Genomic DNA, 17,117 nt, shown 5'->3' with positions numbered 1-17,117 from the left:
CTTCGTGTTTGTAGCCATGAAAGAAAGGGACTTCTGTGAGTGAATTTTTTTACTGTGGTCTAATAAAAAAGTCGAAACGCAGTGCCCAATATATGAATTGCTCCTAATAGCCGGAAACAGGCCGTGTCGATGATGTAGGCCGACATACGCAACGCAAACCAAAGAACGCTTTATGAAAATCCTAACACGAGCGCGGAAGAAGCCCAAATTAACAGACTAGATGTAATGCTGAAGACCTCAAACTCCAGCAGCTTCTCTTGCAGACTATTGCGTCGTACTACAAATAAAAATTAACATGCTTTCGCATAGTCGCGGCACCCAAAACGGACATTATACGATGTACAGAAACACACATTTCTGTTTTCGCGCCAAATCAATTCCCGGGAGTGGTACTTTTACGTCCGCATACTTCGCACCGTCTTAAATTATATCTCATTTACACGGTAATGTTTAGTATACTTCTACTGTGATAACAAGCATCGTTTATCGTTGGATTGTTGTAAGAAAACATTAAAAATGAGTGAAGCAGCTTCTCCAAAGAAAATCGCACCCAAGAAGAAACCTGCTGCAAAGAAGACAGCTGATCACCCTAAATATGTGGACATGATCAAGGCTGCTATCGCTACCCTAAAGGAACGCGGTGGTTCATCTCGCCAAGCTATTACAAAATATATTCATGCAAATTACAAAGTTGCTGAAAACTCAGATCATCATCTGAAAATGGCTCTTAAACGAGGAGTAACATCAGGCGATTTGATTCAAACTAAAGGCACTGGTGCTTCTGGATCATTCAAGCTAGGTCAGGTAAAAAAAGAAAAACCTAAGAAAAAGGCCGCAGCAAAAAAGCCAACGGCAAAGAAGCCTACTGCAAAGAAAAGTACACCAAAAAAGAAGCCAGCAAAGAAGAGCACGCCAAAGAAAGCAGCAAAGAAGCCTGCCACAAAGAAAGCCTCGGCTAAGAAACCAGCAGCTAAGAAACCCACAAAGAAGCCTGTTGCTAAAAAACCTGCAGCAAAGAAGGTCAAAAAGACTCCCAAAAAGGCAGCAAAGAAGACCGCAAAAAAATAATTTGTGTGTATCTGGCTATTACATTAACAAACGGCTATTTTTATAGCCACACATTTACAAAAAAACATTATCTTGGTACAAAGTTAAACTTGTTTAAGTCACTTAAACAGTTAAAAAAGAGTAAATTTAAGATTAGATTCCCTAAGTTTAAGTATTTTCGTTTTTAAATTTCTTATTTTCTTGCTTTTACTTTTCTTGCCCTTCATATTTTTAACATTGTCAAACTTTATGTAGCATAAAATTTTTATGTAGCATAAAATTTAAACAGAAAGCAGGACAAAGTTTGATATAAAAAGCTAGCCGTAATATTTTTTATGGATGTGTGGCTATAAAAATAGCCGTTTTTTGTTTGGTAAGATGCTTAGGCACGTTCCCCACGAATTCTTCTTGCCAACTGGATGTCTTTAGGCATGATTGTAACTCGTTTTGCGTGAATGGCACACAAGTTAGTATCCTCGAACAAGCCAACAAGGTACGCTTCAGAAGCCTCTTGCAGAGCCATAACGGCTGTGCTCTGGAATCGCAGATCTGTTTTGAAGTCCTGAGCAATTTCTCGCACAAGACGCTGGAAAGGCAACTTGCGGATCAAGAGCTCGGTTGACTTCTGGTATCTTCTGATTTCTCTGAGAGCAACTGTACCAGGTCTGTAACGATGTGGTTTTTTCACTCCTCCAGTAGCTGGTGCGCTTTTCCTCGCAGCTTTAGTGGCGAGTTGTTTTCGTGGAGCCTTTCCTCCAGTAGATTTACGTGCAGTTTGCTTTGTACGAGCCATATTTTAAGAAGTCGATGTAGTACGGATACACAAGACGGTCTAAAATGCACTATCGCGCCAAAGTTTTATTTCTCATATTGATTGACAGCTAAGGTTCAAAACAAACCATTTGATTGGTGCTAAGAAAGTAATTTCTGATTGGCTGCATAATGACATTACGCTCATTACTTTAACATTTTTATAAAATCTGTGTTTTTTGGCTACGGGAAAACGGCTGTATCTTCTGATACACAAAAGCTTTTGACTTTTTTTTTTTTTAGTAAGTAGCAGAAGGTTTGGCGAATTCCAACGATGCCAAATTTATTGCCTTACTGAAACATTAAGACCACGAATTTTTAAAAAAACTACAGTTTTACTTAAAAAAATGTACAAAATGTTCGGAACATTTTGTAATGACGCAACTCTATTGGTTAATTAGGGTGTTTCCACGAGCAGTAGGTAATTTTATGGCCTCTTTTTAAAGCTGTCTGAATTCTGTTAACTCAAACGTTGTTTTTGTACTCGTTCTGTACGCAACTATATCAATATGTCTGGACGCGGAAAAGGAGGTAAAGGATTGGGAAAAGGAGGTGCTAAACGTCACCGAAAAATTCTTCGTGATAACATTCAGGGAATCACAAAACCTGCTATTCGGCGTCTTGCTCGACGAGGTGGTGTCAAACGTATCTCTGGCCTTATCTATGAGGAAACCAGAGGTGTACTGAAGGTTTTCTTAGAGAATGTTATTCGTGATGCTGTAACCTACACAGAGCACGCTAAACGCAAGACCGTTACCGCTATGGATGTTGTTTATGCCTTAAAACGTCAAGGAAGAACTCTTTACGGATTCGGAGGTTAAGCGTTGTCATTGCTCAACAAAAACGGCTATTTTTATAGCCACAAATCTTTTAAAACATTACTTTGTGATCGCTTCCAAATTACACAATGTGTAAAGTCTTGTCACAGTTACATTTATTGCTATACGATACTATGTCATATATGACACAAAAAAAATTTAGAAATACTTTGTAGGGTTAATTTGCCTGGGAGTGTTTCCGTGAAAAGCTGGGTTAAGTTAAATGTAAGCAATAACATGGATCAATGTACTTGTCTTTTCTGCAAGTACAGCTAATAATACGTATGAAAAGTGAAGCTAATCCACACACACATGGGGAAGTATTTTAAATGTAGGCTAGTGTTCTTAAGCACATTATTTAGAAGTTTTATTAACTTCGGTTAACTTGTAGTGACGCCAAGTAAATGTTTTTTTAAAGATGTGTGGTCTTAAAAAAGACCGTTTGTGTTTGGTAGACGTTGGTTTACTTGCTGCTTGTGTATTTTGTGACGGCTTTTGTTCCTTCACTGACTGCGTGTTTTGCAAGTTCTCCAGGCAAGAGAAGACGTACTGCGGTTTGAATTTCACGAGAAGAGATGGTCGACTTTTTGTTTTGAAGAGCCAAACGCGAAGCTTCGGAAGCAATGCGCTCAAAGATGTCGTTGACAAATGAGTTCATGATGCTCATAGCTTTGCTTGAAACTCCGACATCTGGGTGAACTTGTTTCAAAACATTGTAGATGTAAATAGCATAACTTTCCTTTCTCTTTCTCTTGCGTTTCTTTTCACCAGTTCCACCAATCTTTCCTCCTTTTTTGCCGGCTCTTTTTTCACCTTTCTTGGCTACTTTAGGTGCCTGTTTTCCTCCTTTAGCTGCTGCGTCAGACATGGTTAAAAATTTTTGCTACTTAACTTGTAAATAAGCATTAAACTGCAAGTCAAAACTTTTTGTTTATAAGTAAAAAAATCGGATCGAATTCGATCCGAAAACGCCGATACGCAATTTAATTGGTTAAAAAAAAAATCTTTTGTTTAATACTTAATTATGATTGGTTAAAAAAACATGATTTCGATCCTATTTTTATGATGAAAAAACGAGTAAAGTTTATTTCGTTAACACTTACGTTAAATATTCGTACGTTTTTGTATTAACTTACAAATCAAATCGCAGTTATGTCTGGACGTGGAAAAGGTGGAAAAGCTAAGGCTAAAGCCAAGACAAGATCCTCAAGAGCTGGACTTCAATTTCCAGTCGGTAGAGTGCATAGATTCCTTCGTAGAGGGCACTATGCTAACCGAATTGGATCTGGAGCACCAGTTTACTTAGCAGCCGTCTTGGAATATTTATCTGCTGAGATATTGGAGTTGGCTGGTAACGCAGCAAGAGACAACAAAAAAGCTAGGATTATTCCAAGACATTTACAATTGGCTGTTCGTAATGATGAAGAATTAAACAAACTTTTGAGCGGTGTAACCATTGCAGCTGGTGGTGTTTTGCCAAACATTCAAGCTGTCTTACTCCCAAAGAAGAACGACAAAGGACAGAAGAAGTAAACCGCTACACTCAGAAAACAACGGCTATTTTTATAGCCACACATCTTTAAAAAAACATTGTTTTTTTCACAAAACTATAACCTTAAAGTCTAATAGATAATCCATGCATACGCCTTGTCCTAAGTAACTCAAAGAAATTAAATAAAAAAATTTGATCACAACGTCAAAATAAATTGCACGTATTTGCACCTACTAATGTCTACGGCCATACCACGATGAACACACCCGTTCTCGTCTGATCACGGAAGTTAAGCATCGTCGGGCCGGGATAGTACTTGGATGGGGGACCGCCTGGGAACTCCCGGTGTCGTAGGCTTTTCATTTTCATTTGCTGTGATATATTTCTTGTTATAACAATTAAGGAACGTGGCGGTTGTTGAAAGTGTTTCCTATGACATTTTCCTACGACATTTTCAGGTGATAGTACGAGAAAAAAGAGCTTTCAAATGCATACAAACTCGATCTATTGCCGATCATCCAATAACCCTGACGGAATGGCAAATAAAATAAAATTCCGCCGCCTTCCGAGGACTTATATCGCAATCACGTTTCGTAACAGCCAAGCGAGGTTTTACCTTAGCGTTTAAGTCACCACCGACATTTGGCCGCGCAACTTTTCTAAGCTCATTCATTTTGACTTAAGGAGGGGGCGAGCGCGGACGCAGGCCCCCACTACCAGAAATTGTACGGTCGAGTTACTGACGTTTGCAGTAATCGCAGAGGTCAGCCCAAGCGTAGTGCAATGCAAGAGCCTCACTCTGGAAGAAAACCCTCATTGATCAGTCTTTACTTCCCCGTCAGGTAAGTATGAGTTGGAACTGCACCGTAGCATGAGGGTACCCTTCAAAGTTTGTTAATGCTTGTGGCTTGAGTGTGTTATAAACTGCCGTGTCGCGGGGCATAGGCTGTATTCTCCCCCAGTGTACGCGTTTTGTTCCCGCCGTAGACTATGCAGAGTGCCGTCGGAAAGAGGACTGCTATTATTCTTTTATTGCTTATGTGGGCCGCCATCGGTAATAGTGCAACACCAAGGCAACCCGTGGTCACGGCGTGAATGAATCCACCTCCATGACCCAAGGCCAAAAATCAGATTAATATACTGACCATTCAGAGAATGGCCTACCAGATATTAAACTGATAAGAACAGATACTACACTTGATCTTAGCCATTAGGCCGAGAAGCGATAAAGAACAAGCGTTGCCATGATAGGCATCGTCCACACACCGTAACTGCTTGTGGAGCATGTCACGTTACTGTAAAGCTTACAACTGTCACCGCGTACGGATGGACGGCGACATAGTAAAAATCACGGCTGTTGATTTAGCCGTAGGATGGAGAGCGACTGTAGCGAGTGGATGGTAACTTACATGAATGCTAACAAAGGCGACGATACTAAGTGCGTGATATTACTTTCCAATATGTCTGCGTACATTCCGTTTATCAACGCATTACGCCAGAACGTGCGCGCGCGTTACACAGTAGACCATGCAGCCGAAATGCGACAGTGCGACCCTGCCAGGAGTCGAACCTGGAATCCCCTGATTCGTAGTCAGATGCCTTATCCATTGGGCCACAGGGCCATGCTTATGACTTCGCCCCATCGTCATTTTGGCTTGCGCATTCGTTTTACTTACGACAGAATTCTTCGTGTTTGTAGCCATGAAAGAAAGGGACTTCTGTGAGTGAATTTTTTTACTGTGGTCTAATAAAAAAGTCGAAACGCAGTGCCCAATATATGAATTGCTCCTAATAGCCGGAAACAGGCCGTGTCGATGATGTAGGCCGACATACGCAACGCAAACCAAAGAACGCTTTATGAAAATCCTAACACGAGCGCGGAAGAAGCCCAAATTAACAGACTAGATGTAATGCTGAAGACCTCAAACTCCAGCAGCTTCTCTTGCAGACTATTGCGTCGTACTACAAATAAAAATTAACATGCTTTCGCATAGTCGCGGCACCCAAAACGGACATTATACGATGTACAGAAACACACATTTCTGTTTTCGCGCCAAATCAATTCCCGGGAGTGGTACTTTTACGTCCGCATACTTCGCACCGTCTTAAATTATATCTCATTTACACGGTAATGTTTAGTATACTTCTACTGTGATAACAAGCATCGTTTATCGTTGGATTGTTGTAAGAAAACATTAAAAATGAGTGAAGCAGCTTCTCCAAAGAAAATCGCACCCAAGAAGAAACCTGCTGCAAAGAAGACAGCTGATCACCCTAAATATGTGGACATGATCAAGGCTGCTATCGCTACCCTAAAGGAACGCGGTGGTTCATCTCGCCAAGCTATTACAAAATATATTCATGCAAATTACAAAGTTGCTGAAAACTCAGATCATCATCTGAAAATGGCTCTTAAACGAGGAGTAACATCAGGCGATTTGATTCAAACTAAAGGCACTGGTGCTTCTGGATCATTCAAGCTAGGTCAGGTAAAAAAAGAAAAACCTAAGAAAAAGGCCGCAGCAAAAAAGCCAACGGCAAAGAAGCCTACTGCAAAGAAAAGTACACCAAAAAAGAAGCCAGCAAAGAAGAGCACGCCAAAGAAAGCAGCAAAGAAGCCTGCCACAAAGAAAGCCTCGGCTAAGAAACCAGCAGCTAAGAAACCCACAAAGAAGCCTGTTGCTAAAAAACCTGCAGCAAAGAAGGTCAAAAAGACTCCCAAAAAGGCAGCAAAGAAGACCGCAAAAAAATAATTTGTGTGTATCTGGCTATTACATTAACAAACGGCTATTTTTATAGCCACACATTTACAAAAAAACATTATCTTGGTACAAAGTTAAACTTGTTTAAGTCACTTAAACAGTTAAAAAAGAGTAAATTTAAGATTAGATTCCCTAAGTTTAAGTATTTTCGTTTTTAAATTTCTTATTTTCTTGCTTTTACTTTTCTTGCCCTTCATATTTTTAACATTGTCAAACTTTATGTAGCATAAAATTTTTATGTAGCATAAAATTTAAACAGAAAGCAGGACAAAGTTTGATATAAAAAGCTAGCCGTAATATTTTTTATGGATGTGTGGCTATAAAAATAGCCGTTTTTTGTTTGGTAAGATGCTTAGGCACGTTCCCCACGAATTCTTCTTGCCAACTGGATGTCTTTAGGCATGATTGTAACTCGTTTTGCGTGAATGGCACACAAGTTAGTATCCTCGAACAAGCCAACAAGGTACGCTTCAGAAGCCTCTTGCAGAGCCATAACGGCTGTGCTCTGGAATCGCAGATCTGTTTTGAAGTCCTGAGCAATTTCTCGCACAAGACGCTGGAAAGGCAACTTGCGGATCAAGAGCTCGGTTGACTTCTGGTATCTTCTGATTTCTCTGAGAGCAACTGTACCAGGTCTGTAACGATGTGGTTTTTTCACTCCTCCAGTAGCTGGTGCGCTTTTCCTCGCAGCTTTAGTGGCGAGTTGTTTTCGTGGAGCCTTTCCTCCAGTAGATTTACGTGCAGTTTGCTTTGTACGAGCCATATTTTAAGAAGTCGATGTAGTACGGATACACAAGACGGTCTAAAATGCACTATCGCGCCAAAGTTTTATTTCTCATATTGATTGACAGCTAAGGTTCAAAACAAACCATTTGATTGGTGCTAAGAAAGTAATTTCTGATTGGCTGCATAATGACATTACGCTCATTACTTTAACATTTTTATAAAATCTGTGTTTTTTGGCTACGGGAAAACGGCTGTATCTTCTGATACACAAAAGCTTTTGACTTTTTTTTTTTTTAGTAAGTAGCAGAAGGTTTGGCGAATTCCAACGATGCCAAATTTATTGCCTTACTGAAACATTAAGACCACGAATTTTTAAAAAAACTACAGTTTTACTTAAAAAAATGTACAAAATGTTCGGAACATTTTGTAATGACGCAACTCTATTGGTTAATTAGGGTGTTTCCACGAGCAGTAGGTAATTTTATGGCCTCTTTTTAAAGCTGTCTGAATTCTGTTAACTCAAACGTTGTTTTTGTACTCGTTCTGTACGCAACTATATCAATATGTCTGGACGCGGAAAAGGAGGTAAAGGATTGGGAAAAGGAGGTGCTAAACGTCACCGAAAAATTCTTCGTGATAACATTCAGGGAATCACAAAACCTGCTATTCGGCGTCTTGCTCGACGAGGTGGTGTCAAACGTATCTCTGGCCTTATCTATGAGGAAACCAGAGGTGTACTGAAGGTTTTCTTAGAGAATGTTATTCGTGATGCTGTAACCTACACAGAGCACGCTAAACGCAAGACCGTTACCGCTATGGATGTTGTTTATGCCTTAAAACGTCAAGGAAGAACTCTTTACGGATTCGGAGGTTAAGCGTTGTCATTGCTCAACAAAAACGGCTATTTTTATAGCCACAAATCTTTTAAAACATTACTTTGTGCACGCTTCCAAATTACACAATGTGTAAAGTCTTGTCACAGTTACATTTATTGCTATACGATACTATGTCATATATGACACAAAAAAAATTTAGAAATACTTTGTAGGGTTAATTTGCCTGGGAGTGTTTCCGTGAAAAGCTGGGTTAAGTTAAATGTAAGCAATAACATGGATCAATGTACTTGTCTTTTCTGCAAGTACAGCTAATAATACGTATGAAAAGTGAAGCTAATCCACACACACATGGGGAAGTATTTTAAATGTAGGCTAGTGTTCTTAAGCACATTATTTAGAAGTTTTATTAACTTCGGTTAACTTGTAGTGACGCCAAGTAAATGTTTTTTTAAAGATGTGTGGTCTTAAAAAAGACCGTTTGTGTTTGGTAGACGTTGGTTTACTTGCTGCTTGTGTATTTTGTGACGGCTTTTGTTCCTTCACTGACTGCGTGTTTTGCAAGTTCTCCAGGCAAGAGAAGACGTACTGCGGTTTGAATTTCACGAGAAGAGATGGTCGACTTTTTGTTTTGAAGAGCCAAACGCGAAGCTTCGGAAGCAATGCGCTCAAAGATGTCGTTGACAAATGAGTTCATGATGCTCATAGCTTTGCTTGAAACTCCGACATCTGGGTGAACTTGTTTCAAAACATTGTAGATGTAAATAGCATAACTTTCCTTTCTCTTTCTCTTGCGTTTCTTTTCACCAGTTCCACCAATCTTTCCTCCTTTTTTGCCGGCTCTTTTTTCACCTTTCTTGGCTACTTTAGGTGCCTGTTTTCCTCCTTTAGCTGCTGCGTCAGACATGGTTAAAAATTTTTGCTACTTAACTTGTAAATAAGCATTAAACTGCAAGTCAAAACTTTTTGTTTATAAGTAAAAAAATCGGATCGAATTCGATCCGAAAACGCCGATACGCAATTTAATTGGTTAAAAAAAAAATCTTTTGTTTAATACTTAATTATGATTGGTTAAAAAAACATGATTTCGATCCTATTTTTATGATGAAAAAACGAGTAAAGTTTATTTCGTTAACACTTACGTTAAATATTCGTACGTTTTTGTATTAACTTACAAATCAAATCGCAGTTATGTCTGGACGTGGAAAAGGTGGAAAAGCTAAGGCTAAAGCCAAGACAAGATCCTCAAGAGCTGGACTTCAATTTCCAGTCGGTAGAGTGCATAGATTCCTTCGTAGAGGGCACTATGCTAACCGAATTGGATCTGGAGCACCAGTTTACTTAGCAGCCGTCTTGGAATATTTATCTGCTGAGATATTGGAGTTGGCTGGTAACGCAGCAAGAGACAACAAAAAAGCTAGGATTATTCCAAGACATTTACAATTGGCTGTTCGTAATGATGAAGAATTAAACAAACTTTTGAGCGGTGTAACCATTGCAGCTGGTGGTGTTTTGCCAAACATTCAAGCTGTCTTACTCCCAAAGAAGAACGACAAAGGACAGAAGAAGTAAACCGCTACACTCAGAAAACAACGGCTATTTTTATAGCCACACATCTTTAAAAAAACATTGTTTTTTTCACAAAACTATAACCTTAAAGTCTAATAGATAATCCATGCATACGCCTTGTCCTAAGTAACTCAAAGAAATTAAATAAAAAAATTTGATCACAACGTCAAAATAAATTGCACGTATTTGCACCTACTAATGTCTACGGCCATACCACGATGAACACACCCGTTCTCGTCTGATCACGGAAGTTAAGCATCGTCGGGCCGGGATAGTACTTGGATGGGGGACCGCCTGGGAACTCCCGGTGTCGTAGGCTTTTCATTTTCATTTGCTGTGATATATTTCTTGTTATAACAATTAAGGAACGTGGCGGTTGTTGAAAGTGTTTCCTATGACATTTTCCTACGACATTTTCAGGTGATAGTACGAGAAAAAAGAGCTTTCAAATGCATACAAACTCGATCTATTGCCGATCATCCAATAACCCTGACGGAATGGCAAATAAAATAAAATTCCGCCGCCTTCCGAGGACTTATATCGCAATCACGTTTCGTAACAGCCAAGCGAGGTTTTACCTTAGCGTTTAAGTCACCACCGACATTTGGCCGCGCAACTTTTCTAAGCTCATTCATTTTGACTTAAGGAGGGGGCGAGCGCGGACGCAGGCCCCCACTACCAGAAATTGTACGGTCGAGTTACTGACGTTTGCAGTAATCGCAGAGGTCAGCCCAAGCGTAGTGCAATGCAAGAGCCTCACTCTGGAAGAAAACCCTCATTGATCAGTCTTTACTTCCCCGTCAGGTAAGTATGAGTTGTGTTATAAACTGCCGTGTCGCGGGGCATAGGCTGTATTCTCCCCCAGTGTACGCGTTTTGTTCCCGCCGTAGACTATGCAGAGTGCCGTCGGAAAGAGGACTGCTATTATTCTTTTATTGCTTATGTGGGCCGCCATCGGTAATAGTGCAACACCAAGGCAACCCGTGGTCACGGCGTGAATGAATCCACCTCCATGACCCAAGGCCAAAAATCAGATTAATATACTGACCATTCAGAGAATGGCCTACCAGATATTAAACTGATAAGAACAGATACTACACTTGATCTTAGCCATTAGGCCGAGAAGCGATAAAGAACAAGCGTTGCCATGATAGGCATCGTCCACACACCGTAACTGCTTGTGGAGCATGTCACGTTACTGTAAAGCTTACAACTGTCACCGCGTACGGATGGACGGCGACATAGTAAAAATCACGGCTGTTGATTTAGCCGTAGGATGGAGAGCGACTGTAGCGAGTGGATGGTAACTTACATGAATGCTAACAAAGGCGACGATACTAAGTGCGTGATATTACTTTCCAATATGTCTGCGTACATTCCGTTTATCAACGCATTACGCCAGAACGTGCGCGCGCGTTACACAGTAGACCATGCAGCCGAAATGCGACAGTGCGACCCTGCCAGGAGTCGAACCTGGAATCCCCTGATTCGTAGTCAGATGCCTTATCCATTGGGCCACAGGGCCATGCTTATGACTTCGCCCCATCGTCATTTTGGCTTGCGCATTCGTTTTACTTACGACAGAATTCTTCGTGTTTGTAGCCATGAAAGAAAGGGACTTCTGTGAGTGAATTTTTTTACTGTGGTCTAATAAAAAAGTCGAAACGCAGTGCCCAATATATGAATTGCTCCTAATAGCCGGAAACAGGCCGTGTCGATGATGTAGGCCGACATACGCAACGCAAACCAAAGAACGCTTTATGAAAATCCTAACACGAGCGCGGAAGAAGCCCAAATTAACAGACTAGATGTAATGCTGAAGACCTCAAACTCCAGCAGCTTCTCTTGCAGACTATTGCGTCGTACTACAAATAAAAATTAACATGCTTTCGCATAGTCGCGGCACCCAAAACGGACATTATACGATGTACAGAAACACACATTTCTGTTTTCGCGCCAAATCAATTCCCGGGAGTGGTACTTTTACGTCCGCATACTTCGCACCGTCTTAAATTATATCTCATTTACACGGTAATGTTTAGTATACTTCTACTGTGATAACAAGCATCGTTTATCGTTGGATTGTTGTAAGAAAACATTAAAAATGAGTGAAGCAGCTTCTCCAAAGAAAATCGCACCCAAGAAGAAACCTGCTGCAAAGAAGACAGCTGATCACCCTAAATATGTGGACATGATCAAGGCTGCTATCGCTACCCTAAAGGAACGCGGTGGTTCATCTCGCCAAGCTATTACAAAATATATTCATGCAAATTACAAAGTTGCTGAAAACTCAGATCATCATCTGAAAATGGCTCTTAAACGAGGAGTAACATCAGGCGATTTGATTCAAACTAAAGGCACTGGTGCTTCTGGATCATTCAAGCTAGGTCAGGTAAAAAAAGAAAAACCTAAGAAAAAGGCCGCAGCAAAAAAGCCAACGGCAAAGAAGCCTACTGCAAAGAAAAGTACACCAAAAAAGAAGCCAGCAAAGAAGAGCACGCCAAAGAAAGCAGCAAAGAAGCCTGCCACAAAGAAAGCCTCGGCTAAGAAACCAGCAGCTAAGAAACCCACAAAGAAGCCTGTTGCTAAAAAACCTGCAGCAAAGAAGGTCAAAAAGACTCCCAAAAAGGCAGCAAAGAAGACCGCAAAAAAATAATTTGTGTGTATCTGGCTATTACATTAACAAACGGCTATTTTTATAGCCACACATTTACAAAAAAACATTATCTTGGTACAAAGTTAAACTTGTTTAAGTCACTTAAACAGTTAAAAAAGAGTAAATTTAAGATTAGATTCCCTAAGTTTAAGTATTTTCGTTTTTAAATTTCTTATTTTCTTGCTTTTACTTTTCTTGCCCTTCATATTTTTAACATTGTCAAACTTTATGTAGCATAAAATTTTTATGTAGCATAAAATTTAAACAGAAAGCAGGACAAAGTTTGATATAAAAAGCTAGCCGTAATATTTTTTATGGATGTGTGGCTATAAAAATAGCCGTTTTTTGTTTGGTAAGATGCTTAGGCACGTTCCCCACGAATTCTTCTTGCCAACTGGATGTCTTTAGGCATGATTGTAACTCGTTTTGCGTGAATGGCACACAAGTTAGTATCCTCGAACAAGCCAACAAGGTACGCTTCAGAAGCCTCTTGCAGAGCCATAACGGCTGTGCTCTGGAATCGCAGATCTGTTTTGAAGTCCTGAGCAATTTCTCGCACAAGACGCTGGAAAGGCAACTTGCGGATCAAGAGCTCGGTTGACTTCTGGTATCTTCTGATTTCTCTGAGAGCAACTGTACCAGGTCTGTAACGATGTGGTTTTTTCACTCCTCCAGTAGCTGGTGCGCTTTTCCTCGCAGCTTTAGTGGCGAGTTGTTTTCGTGGAGCCTTTCCTCCAGTAGATTTACGTGCAGTTTGCTTTGTACGAGCCATATTTTAAGAAGTCGATGTAGTACGGATACACAAGACGGTCTAAAATGCACTATCGCGCCAAAGTTTTATTTCTCATATTGATTGACAGCTAAGGTTCAAAACAAACCATTTGATTGGTGCTAAGAAAGTAATTTCTGATTGGCTGCATAATGACATTACGCTCATTACTTTAACATTTTTATAAAATCTGTGTTTTTTGGCTACGGGAAAACGGCTGTATCTTCTGATACACAAAAGCTTTTGACTTTTTTTTTTTTTAGTAAGTAGCAGAAGGTTTGGCGAATTCCAACGATGCCAAATTTATTGCCTTACTGAAACATTAAGACCACGAATTTTTAAAAAAACTACAGTTTTACTTAAAAAAATGTACAAAATGTTCGGAACATTTTGTAATGACGCAACTCTATTGGTTAATTAGGGTGTTTCCACGAGCAGTAGGTAATTTTATGGCCTCTTTTTAAAGCTGTCTGAATTCTGTTAACTCAAACGTTGTTTTTGTACTCGTTCTGTACGCAACTATATCAATATGTCTGGACGCGGAAAAGGAGGTAAAGGATTGGGAAAAGGAGGTGCTAAACGTCACCGAAAAATTCTTCGTGATAACATTCAGGGAATCACAAAACCTGCTATTCGGCGTCTTGCTCGACGAGGTGGTGTCAAACGTATCTCTGGCCTTATCTATGAGGAAACCAGAGGTGTACTGAAGGTTTTCTTAGAGAATGTTATTCGTGATGCTGTAACCTACACAGAGCACGCTAAACGCAAGACCGTTACCGCTATGGATGTTGTTTATGCCTTAAAACGTCAAGGAAGAACTCTTTACGGATTCGGAGGTTAAGCGTTGTCATTGCTCAACAAAAACGGCTATTTTTATAGCCACAAATCTTTTAAAACATTACTTTGTGCACGCTTCCAAATTACACAATGTGTAAAGTCTTGTCACAGTTACATTTATTGCTATACGATACTATGTCATATATGACACAAAAAAAATTTAGAAATACTTTGTAGGGTTAATTTGCCTGGGAGTGTTTCCGTGAAAAGCTGGGTTAAGTTAAATGTAAGCAATAACATGGATCAATGTACTTGTCTTTTCTGCAAGTACAGCTAATAATACGTATGAAAAGTGAAGCTAATCCACACACACATGGGGAAGTATTTTAAATGTAGGCTAGTGTTCTTAAGCACATTATTTAGAAGTTTTATTAACTTCGGTTAACTTGTAGTGACGCCAAGTAAATGTTTTTTTAAAGATGTGTGGTCTTAAAAAAGACCGTTTGTGTTTGGTAGACGTTGGTTTACTTGCTGCTTGTGTATTTTGTGACGGCTTTTGTTCCTTCACTGACTGCGTGTTTTGCAAGTTCTCCAGGCAAGAGAAGACGTACTGCGGTTTGAATTTCACGAGAAGAGATGGTCGACTTTTTGTTTTGAAGAGCCAAACGCGAAGCTTCGGAAGCAATGCGCTCAAAGATGTCGTTGACAAATGAGTTCATGATGCTCATAGCTTTGCTTGAAACTCCGACATCTGGGTGAACTTGTTTCAAAACATTGTAGATGTAAATAGCATAACTTTCCTTTCTCTTTCTCTTGCGTTTCTTTTCACCAGTTCCACCAATCTTTCCTCCTTTTTTGCCGGCTCTTTTTTCACCTTTCTTGGCTACTTTAGGTGCCTGTTTTCCTCCTTTAGCTGCTGCGTCAGACATGGTTAAAAATTTTTGCTACTTAACTTGTAAATAAGCATTAAACTGCAAGTCAAAACTTTTTGTTTATAAGTAAAAAAATCGGATCGAATTCGATCCGAAAACGCCGATACGCAATTTAATTGGTTAAAAAAAAAATCTTTTGTTTAATACTTAATTATGATTGGTTAAAAAAACATGATTTCGATCCTATTTTTATGATGAAAAAACGAGTAAAGTTTATTTCGTTAACACTTACGTTAAATATTCGTACGTTTTTGTATTAACTTACAAATCAAATCGCAGTTATGTCTGGACGTGGAAAAGGTGGAAAAGCTAAGGCTAAAGCCAAGACAAGATCCTCAAGAGCTGGACTTCAATTTCCAGTCGGTAGAGTGCATAGATTCCTTCGTAGAGGGCACTATGCTAACCGAATTGGATCTGGAGCACCAGTTTACTTAGCAGCCGTCTTGGAATATTTATCTGCTGAGATATTGGAGTTGGCTGGTAACGCAGCAAGAGACAACAAAAAAGCTAGGATTATTCCAAGACATTTACAATTGGCTGTTCGTAATGATGAAGAATTAAACAAACTTTTGAGCGGTGTAACCATTGCAGCTGGTGGTGTTTTGCCAAACATTCAAGCTGTCTTACTCCCAAAGAAGAACGACAAAGGACAGAAGAAGTAAACCGCTACACTCAGAAAACAACGGCTATTTTTATAGCCACACATCTTTAAAAAAACATTGTTTTTTTCACAAAACTATAACCTTAAAGTCTAATAGATAATCCATGCATACGCCTTGTCCTAAGTAACTCAAAGAAATTAAATAAAAAAATTTGATCACAACGTCAAAATAAATTGCACGTATTTGCACCTACTAATGTCTACGGCCATACCACGATGAACACACCCGTTCTCGTCTGATCACGGAAGTTAAGCATCGTCGGGCCGGGATAGTACTTGGATGGGGGACCGCCTGGGAACTCCCGGTGTCGTAGGCTTTTCATTTTCATTTGCTGTGATATATTTCTTGTTATAACAATTAAGGAACGTGGCGGTTGTTGAAAGTGTTTCCTATGACATTTTCCTACGACATTTTCAGGTGATAGTACGAGAAAAAAGAGCTTTCAAATGCATACAAACTCGATCTATTGCCGATCATCCAATAACCCTGACGGAATGGCAAATAAAATAAAATTCCGCCGCCTTCCGAGGACTTATATCGCAATCACGTTTCGTAACAGCCAAGCGAGGTTTTACCTTAGCGTTTAAGTCACCACCGACATTTGGCCGCGCAACTTTTCTAAGCTCATTCATTTTGACTTAAGGAGGGGGCGAGCGCGGACGCAGGCCCCCACTACCAGAAATTGTACGGTCGAGTTACTGACGTTTGCAGTAATCGCAGAGGTCAGCCCAAGCGTAGTGCAATGCAAGAGCCTCACTCTGGAAGAAAACCCTCATTGATCAGTCTTTACTTCCCCGTCAGGTAAGTATGAGTTGGAACTGCACCGTAGCATGAGGGTACCCTTCAAAGTTTGTTAATGCTTGTGGCTTGAGTGTGTTATAAACTGCCGTGTCGCGGGGCATAGGCTGTATTCTCCCCCAGTGTACGCGTTTTGTTCCCGCCGTAGACTATGCAGAGTGCCGTCGGAAAGAGGACTGCTATTATTCTTTTATTGCTTATGTGGGCCGCCATCGGTAATAGTGCAACACCAAGGCAACCCGTGGTCACGGCGTGAATGAATCCACCTCCATGACCCAAGGCCAAAAATCAGATTAATATACTGACCATTCAGAGAATGGCCTACCAGATATTAAACTGATAAGAACAGATACTACACTTGATCTTAGCCATTAGGCCGAGAAGCGATAAAGAACAAGCGTTGCCATGATAGGCATCGTCCACACACCGTAACTGCTTGTGGAGCATGTCACGTTACTGTAAAGCT

The 17,117-nt window shown here is 40.1% G+C and overlaps 11 non-coding genes across 11 annotated transcripts; 3 read left to right on the top strand and 8 right to left on the bottom strand.

Moving 5' to 3' along the window:
• The first annotated feature begins 4,405 nt into the window (after positions 1–4,405).
• On the top strand, positions 4,406–4,524 carry LOC130658148 (5S ribosomal RNA). Its single transcript, XR_008985365.1, has one exon. It is a non-coding gene; the product is annotated as a 5S ribosomal RNA (ribosomal RNA).
• A 328-nt stretch (positions 4,525–4,852) lies between these two features.
• Positions 4,853–5,017, bottom strand: LOC130660109 (U1 spliceosomal RNA). The gene has a single exon (XR_008987311.1). It is a non-coding gene; the product is annotated as a U1 spliceosomal RNA (small nuclear RNA).
• Positions 5,018–5,202: 185 nt separating this feature from the next.
• On the bottom strand, positions 5,203–5,394 carry LOC130661154 (U2 spliceosomal RNA). The gene has a single exon (XR_008988348.1). It is a non-coding gene; the product is annotated as a U2 spliceosomal RNA (small nuclear RNA).
• A 322-nt stretch (positions 5,395–5,716) lies between these two features.
• Trnar-acg (transfer RNA arginine (anticodon ACG)) lies at positions 5,717–5,789 on the bottom strand. Its single transcript has one exon. It is a non-coding gene; the product is annotated as a tRNA-Arg (tRNA).
• Positions 5,790–10,257: 4,468 nt separating this feature from the next.
• Positions 10,258–10,376, top strand: LOC130658147 (5S ribosomal RNA). The gene has a single exon (XR_008985363.1). It is a non-coding gene; the product is annotated as a 5S ribosomal RNA (ribosomal RNA).
• A 328-nt stretch (positions 10,377–10,704) lies between these two features.
• On the bottom strand, positions 10,705–10,869 carry LOC130660108 (U1 spliceosomal RNA). The gene has a single exon (XR_008987310.1). It is a non-coding gene; the product is annotated as a U1 spliceosomal RNA (small nuclear RNA).
• A 126-nt stretch (positions 10,870–10,995) lies between these two features.
• On the bottom strand, positions 10,996–11,187 carry LOC130661153 (U2 spliceosomal RNA). Its single transcript, XR_008988347.1, has one exon. It is a non-coding gene; the product is annotated as a U2 spliceosomal RNA (small nuclear RNA).
• Positions 11,188–11,509: 322 nt separating this feature from the next.
• Trnar-acg (transfer RNA arginine (anticodon ACG)) lies at positions 11,510–11,582 on the bottom strand. Its single transcript has one exon. It is a non-coding gene; the product is annotated as a tRNA-Arg (tRNA).
• Positions 11,583–16,050: 4,468 nt separating this feature from the next.
• Positions 16,051–16,169, top strand: LOC130658146 (5S ribosomal RNA). Its single transcript, XR_008985362.1, has one exon. It is a non-coding gene; the product is annotated as a 5S ribosomal RNA (ribosomal RNA).
• Positions 16,170–16,497: 328 nt separating this feature from the next.
• On the bottom strand, positions 16,498–16,662 carry LOC130660107 (U1 spliceosomal RNA). Its single transcript, XR_008987309.1, has one exon. It is a non-coding gene; the product is annotated as a U1 spliceosomal RNA (small nuclear RNA).
• A 185-nt stretch (positions 16,663–16,847) lies between these two features.
• LOC130661152 (U2 spliceosomal RNA) lies at positions 16,848–17,039 on the bottom strand. Its single transcript, XR_008988346.1, has one exon. It is a non-coding gene; the product is annotated as a U2 spliceosomal RNA (small nuclear RNA).
• Positions 17,040–17,117: the final 78 nt, after the last annotated feature.

Source organism: Hydractinia symbiolongicarpus, chromosome 9, assembly GCF_029227915.1.
Source record: "Hydractinia symbiolongicarpus strain clone_291-10 chromosome 9, HSymV2.1, whole genome shotgun sequence".
Taxonomy (NCBI): Eukaryota; Metazoa; Cnidaria; class Hydrozoa; order Anthoathecata; family Hydractiniidae; genus Hydractinia; species Hydractinia symbiolongicarpus.
This window is presented reverse-complemented; position numbering and strand designations above follow the sequence as displayed.